The sequence below is a fragment of the Gymnoscopelus microlampas genome (assembly GCF_963454915.1).
Source record: "Gymnoscopelus microlampas genome assembly, chromosome: 12".
NCBI lineage: Eukaryota > Metazoa > Chordata > Actinopteri > Myctophiformes > Myctophidae > Gymnoscopelus > Gymnoscopelus microlampas.
The window spans coordinates 21,189,997-21,196,519 of record NC_139949.1 but is presented as its reverse complement, the minus strand read 5'-3'; positions in this window follow the sequence as shown (position 1 = coordinate 21,196,519).

Genomic DNA, 6,523 nt, shown 5'->3' with positions numbered 1-6,523 from the left:
GTGTCTCAGAGGAGGGCTGACAGTTCAGAAACCCGTCTACCAGTGACATCATCGATGGGGAATCCAAGCTACAGTAATAGAAACTGCAGGCTTTCTATTCCTGGAAAGTTAGCATGCTATAATGGAAGCCACTGTTCTAGCGTTCTAAAATCGAAATAAAAAAATTGAAATCTTGTTTGAAAAAAAAAAAAAAAAAAAATCTGTCTAACGATGATGTCACTGGTAGACAGGTTTCTGAAGTGTCCACAGGCCTCCTATGAGACACAGAGTGAGTAGAAAAAGATTGTACCATTTTATCATGAGCATTAGTGCAGACCATTTATATGAAGATAGGTTGAAAATGGGTGAAGTCGTCCTTTAAGGACAGCCAAGACGCATTGTGATTGGCCAGTAGGTCTTGGCTGAAGTGGTTTAGTTAAACAAAAACGTGACACAACAGAGAGATACATCCACTAACCTAACACAGCACAGAGAAGATTAAAAACATACAAGGCAAGCATAAAATGAGCAACACAACCTCAGGGTAGCAACAATATGAATACGTCATGTCATGTTGCTCATGTCATCATGAACAAAAGATACTTGTTTGTACTGAATTGTTTTGGGCCTGTCAATATTTGTACTTCAAGATACTGAATTATACAAAAAAAACTCCCAGATCCAACATTTTCAATGCAAGGTATTAAGTGACAGAAGGTTACAGAAGAATGTCAAAATAGGAATAAATCATCTCAAACATTCATTGAAAAGCCTGTATATGTAAATGTGCCTGAATCATTTCCATCGAAAAAAGATCTCGGCTTTATATCACCTTCAGTTGTCACACTTCAAACCAGACTATCTTTTCCACAATCTTTGAAAGCTACAGAGAGTCTGTAATAGGCTATCTGTGCATAACTGTAGTTTCCAGCAAGTCTATGTAAATAAGGAAAGGACAGATATGTCACTTTCTTGGTCTGGCAATTCCAGCTGGCAGATTACATGAATCCGTGAAAGGCCATTTGAACAGATTTTATGTGCACTGGAAGGGGGGAATAGTTTTAAGGTGTGTGCTGAGCCCTGCCAACAGTGGTGTTCTCAGTATTTCATATGGGTCATGCGGAAGAGATTAAAGACCTTTCCATGTCTTCTATTCAGCATGCTTTTTGTCCACTAGTTGATAGTGTAATTAAATTCCTAAAAGTGAATGCAGTATTTAAGAGATAATCAAATTTACACAAGTTCTCATCATTTATATAATTTATATAGTGTTTTTGTTTTTATGCTGTGGTCTGTGAGGCCTGAAAGACAAAACTGGCTATAAAAGTCTGTGTATCTGCGCGTCTATCCGATGCTAATCTCACAAACCAATGGACTGATCAATGCCAATTTTCTTGTGCACACCAGGCTTACGTATTGGTAACCAATCAAATTGTCTGGGGCAAATGCTGAAGTTTTACCTTACTAAAACACGGACACACACACACACACATCCTCCTGGCAGCGCTAGTCAAGTACACTCTCTCTCTCTTTTGTCCCATCCCGTACCTCATGCCTCGGTGCCTGTGTGTGTGTCATGAATTAAATCTTATCCGTGCAGGCGTGCACACCAGAGCCTCAACATCAAAACTAGATGGAGTCAACGTTAGCTGCTGGAGACTGAAGAGGTTTTGTACAGATCACCACCAAATGGTAAATGGTGTATTTATAGCGCCTTTATCCAAGGAGCTTTAAAATGTGCATTACATTCACATTCAGCCAAATCAGTATGCATTAATTACAAAAACATCGTCCAGTCACATGGCAGAATTGAGGTCGATACCCAAACAGACTACTGTTCTTATGCAAATTCTGGATTTGCAACAGCAGTTAAACATTTTTAACACATTTACTATAAGCTGCTCTTGACCTCTGATGTCATTTCAGACTTCTCAGCTCAAAAAGAAAGAAGAGCTTCTGAGTGAATAGATTTATTTGAGTTAATACATTTACTGTTGTTGATCGGTCGTGTGATGTAATAGGAGTTAATGGAAATTGCTGCAAGGGGGATATGGGAGGCCACTCAGGTTGAAGTACACTGCAGAATAAATGGACTTCATTCCTGAAGTCTGGACTGCTCACTCCCTGAGGCCAGCCTGTCCTACCTTGTCCAGGTCAGGATGTGTTCCTGCTGAAACATCACAACTGGAATGAGAGTGTCATCTCTGCCGTCTTTACACCTAGTTAGAGCTAGCTAGTCAGATTGTCAGAGTGTATGCATACTGTGTAGCTGTAATTGGAGAGGTTTGCAATGAGGGGAGACGTTTAAGATGTCAAGTGGGTGATGTACGGAGATGCCCTGCCTACAGTATATCCCCAGTCCAGGAGCTCGTTGCCCGAATGCTGGGGTATGAAATCTCTCAGGAACTACCTGATGAAATGATGCTGTTTATCAGAGACCGAACCGCCATGGATGAAAGTGCTTGGTCGCTCACCGGAGGCCCGCTGGTGAAAAAGTTGACTCGGATTGTAGTGGATAGTGTGTTGGCGCTAGATGGAGAGCGATACCCTGTCATGTTCATCGGCACTGAAAATGGCTACATTCAGAAAGCTGAAACTACGCGGGGGAGATGTTCATTATTGAATGGATTCAGTTATATGAGGACCCTAGTCCAGTTAAGAGCAGGAAGGGCCAGCTGTATGCAGGATTAGAGTTTGATGCTGTTCAGGTGCCAGTCAGTAACTGCAGTCATTATGAGTCCTGTGTGGACTGTGTCCTGGCCAGAGACCCTTACTGCCTGGGACTCCACCTCTGACCACTGCTGCCGAGTCTCCAGCTTAGTGTCTTACTCTCATACTGCCATTCAGAGTCTAAAGTTGTTCACAACGTCCTAATCCAGAACCAGTAGTAGCTGAAGACGTCACCCTGGCGTGGGTCCACTGAAGTTTGTCAGACAAAACTCTTCACTCCGACATCCACACTACGGTGGATGTCTCATCGTAAACGACTCAGAATCAGATGCTGGCTTGTACACCTGTGACTTCATAGAGCAGGTCAAGAAGAAAGGATACATCAGGACCATTAACAATTACAGCCCTGCACTGATGGTGGACAAGTTGATCCAGTCCATATACACAGCTCCAGTGATCATGGCTCTGCTGATGCTATCTCTGTCCCTCGTTGCCGTTTAATCGTAGAACCACTGGGTTTGGAAAAACCCAGGTGCAGGGGCCGTCCGTTTAGTACACACAAACTCAGATCAGGACTGCAGACTACTGGCAGTAAATGCCCTGCTATAATCACACTACATGAACCTGTGACCGTCTAGACTGGCAGCAATGATGATTCAGAGATATGAACGTACTGCGAATATAAGGGTGGTTTCCTTCCTTATACTGTTGTTCCTATAACTTAGGACAGAGTGAGAAACTAAGAGTAGACGGTAGCATAGACAATTCAACACAGACTCACTGAATGAACAGGTATTGGATTTTCGATGTTCCCCCTTTTCTGCTGAAAAGACAAACAAAACAACAACAACAATACCTTTCATGCAGCCCTCCCAACCCACCCACCTTTACAGTATTATATCCTCTTTTGTCAGGTTTTGGTACCAACTTAAATATGGAGCAATTCAGCAATATTCGACAAACCTGGACATAAAAGGCTACAAATCAGTGTTAAGGCGATGGGGCCTACTCTAGCTGAGTGGGTAGAGACTGGGGCCTAGGCCATCATCTGGTGTAATAATCAGAAGGTTGCCGTTTTGGAGAGATTCTAAGTGAGCCTGGTGACAGTGTGCAAAAATACATTTGGTATTTTACAAGATGAAATGGTTAAAGTCCCCTTTGGCCTAGTGGGTAGAGAGGCTATCTGATAGTCAGAAGGTCATCGGTTCGCCTCCCGGCCCCGCCATGTCTAAGTGATGAATTGTCCCTGAACCAGACACCCCTAACAGCTCCCCCCCGACCAGCCATCAACTGGGTGAAGCTGAACAATGGTCTCCCCATCTCAATTTCTTTTTTTAAATGCCAAAGAAGGGGTTCTTTAAGTCGATGCCCCTGGACACACACACACACACACACACACACACACACACACACACACACACACACACACACACACAGATGGGGTCTCAATTACCCAGCTGTTAGCCCCTATTAACTCCTATTTGTGGTGTCTAAATATTTGTGCGATGCCACTATGGTCAATTAGAGTTAAAGTGTTAATTTGCTATGTTGGCAGGAGACAATTTAGCTACAGTAATTTTGCAAATTAAATACAGCGTGCGCTTGTCACAAAAATGCCCTTAAATGTCACATTGTCATGGCCTAAAAAATGGCCTCTCTCATAACAGTATAGAGCAGGGGTCTTCAACGTTTTTCAGGCCAAGGACGAAGCAGGGACCCCCCACTACATTTTGTATAAAATGGTGTGTTAACCCCTCAATATTAGTCAACTTGACTGTTTTCTCTGGTCTGCTCTTTTCCCCCTCTGCACCAACTCTCTGAAAATATTATATATATTAAACTATTTTTGGCTATTAAATGTTCCCCCATCACACAAAGATATGGTGGACCCCCTGTAGTTACTCTTAGGACCCCTTAGGGGTTCCGGACCCCCTGTTGAAGACTTCTGCAGTAGAGGATCACTCATTCTATTTTGGGACCTGTGATACAACTACATGTCCCAGCATGCCCAGCTGCACTGCAGGTCCTCCCCCAGCTTTTGAATGGCAAGTTGTTTGTTTCGCTGTTACCAACTGCTGTCCCTGTTGGAGAGTAAACATAAGCACCCTCCCCAACATCTTTACTTCCGGAATTAACGTTTTGCTTTCAAAATAAAATCACATGTAGGCCTATATTTAAGCTTAATAAACGACCCTTTGTCTGAGTTTTTAGTGAAATCACATCCAGAGCATTCAGAGTAAGACCCTAGTCAACACAAGACGTAGTGTATCACATATGTTCAGTGCAAAGAGAAAAATGAAGTGCTAAAAAGAAACATGGATTACTAAGTATACACATTAAAGCTGCATCTGTCTAAACAATATACTATCAGTGGTTCTCAAAGTAGGGTCCGGGGACCCATGGGGTTGAGGGGGTTCCAGGGACCCAGCAAGATTAGTTATAGCCTCAAAATCATTTTATCCACTTCAACCCTATACATTGGCTATTTGAAAATAGTCACATGTAGATGTTTTTGCAATTTTTCAAGAAATAAAATATTATAATTTTTCAATTTAATCTTTTGGGGGAAAAATAGTCTCAAACACACAGACTGACATTTTTAGTAGGCTGGGCCTATAAAAAGAATAAGTGTTAAATCTTCAGTCGTGCAAAAAACTGAAGTTTCTATTGAGAACATTTCACCTATAAGCAAACAAATGCCTAAAAACAAACTGATATATCGGGCACTAGACCAAAATATGATATGATTGAGAAAGATGTGGGACAGTTTTCATGTTCATAAAACTGTTATTCACTTCTTCCATCAAAACTTGTGTAATGCATTACACCTTAGGATAAGGCAATTATTCATACAACACTGAAAATAATGTGCATTTCAAGATGCGGTATAGGCAATAACTCTCTGGAATGATCTTGATAAAATATTAAAGTTTTCAATAATATTAAACAGTTCAAGCGCCCCTATAAGCAGTCACTCATTAAAATTATGTACAGTTGGACAGTTGATTTTATATTGACTATGAAGCTTTGCTTATATGATGTTTTTATTTCATTACTTTTATTATCATTGATTTAGATGTATGTACCAAATGTGAGGGTCATTTTAGTAATATAACATTACGAGAAGGTAAGAGGGGGTCGTAAAAATAAGCGTTTGCTTCTCTCTGCCCCTTCTTGAACAAAACATATTGTGCTCTGTTATTGTGCTGATGATTTATGGAGTATGGGGTTTTCTGTACAATGTTTTATTTGTTCAAGATAAATAAAGGTAAAATCAAATCAAATCAAAATTAGAGTGCAATTATAGTCGCTGATATTTACAGAACACTCTATCTATGTTGGCCAGATCTAAATCATGCCAAGCAAACAGTTATATAATGAGCCAAATCAAATCAAATTACTGAAATCGCATGGAATTTCGTTATCATTTGTAAAATGATAATTAATTTACAAACTTACTTGCTGTTTTTATAAATGATGTATCTTAAATGTGTCAAATTTGGGGAACACTTTTCGGTGGAATTGTAACTATAATGTAAGGCTGAATGATAAAAGTTTTTGTATGAATAGTCTACCTTCTTGACCACTTTTTTACCCTTTATTTTGTTTTCATTTATTTTTATAAAAATGCAAATAAAATTGTTGTTGTTTGTTGTTGTAACCATACACCCTAATTCAGGGGTCCTCAACTTTTTTCAGGCTTAGAGAGAGATGAAGCAGGGACCCCCACTACATGTTGTAGAAAATTATGTTGCAGATTAAACATTTTCATAGATTTCATGGATAGCTTCATAGTCTTGTTTTACAGCACTATCATGTTGTATTCATGTTGTGAATGTATTTTCAGACATTTAACCACTTAATCCCTCAATAC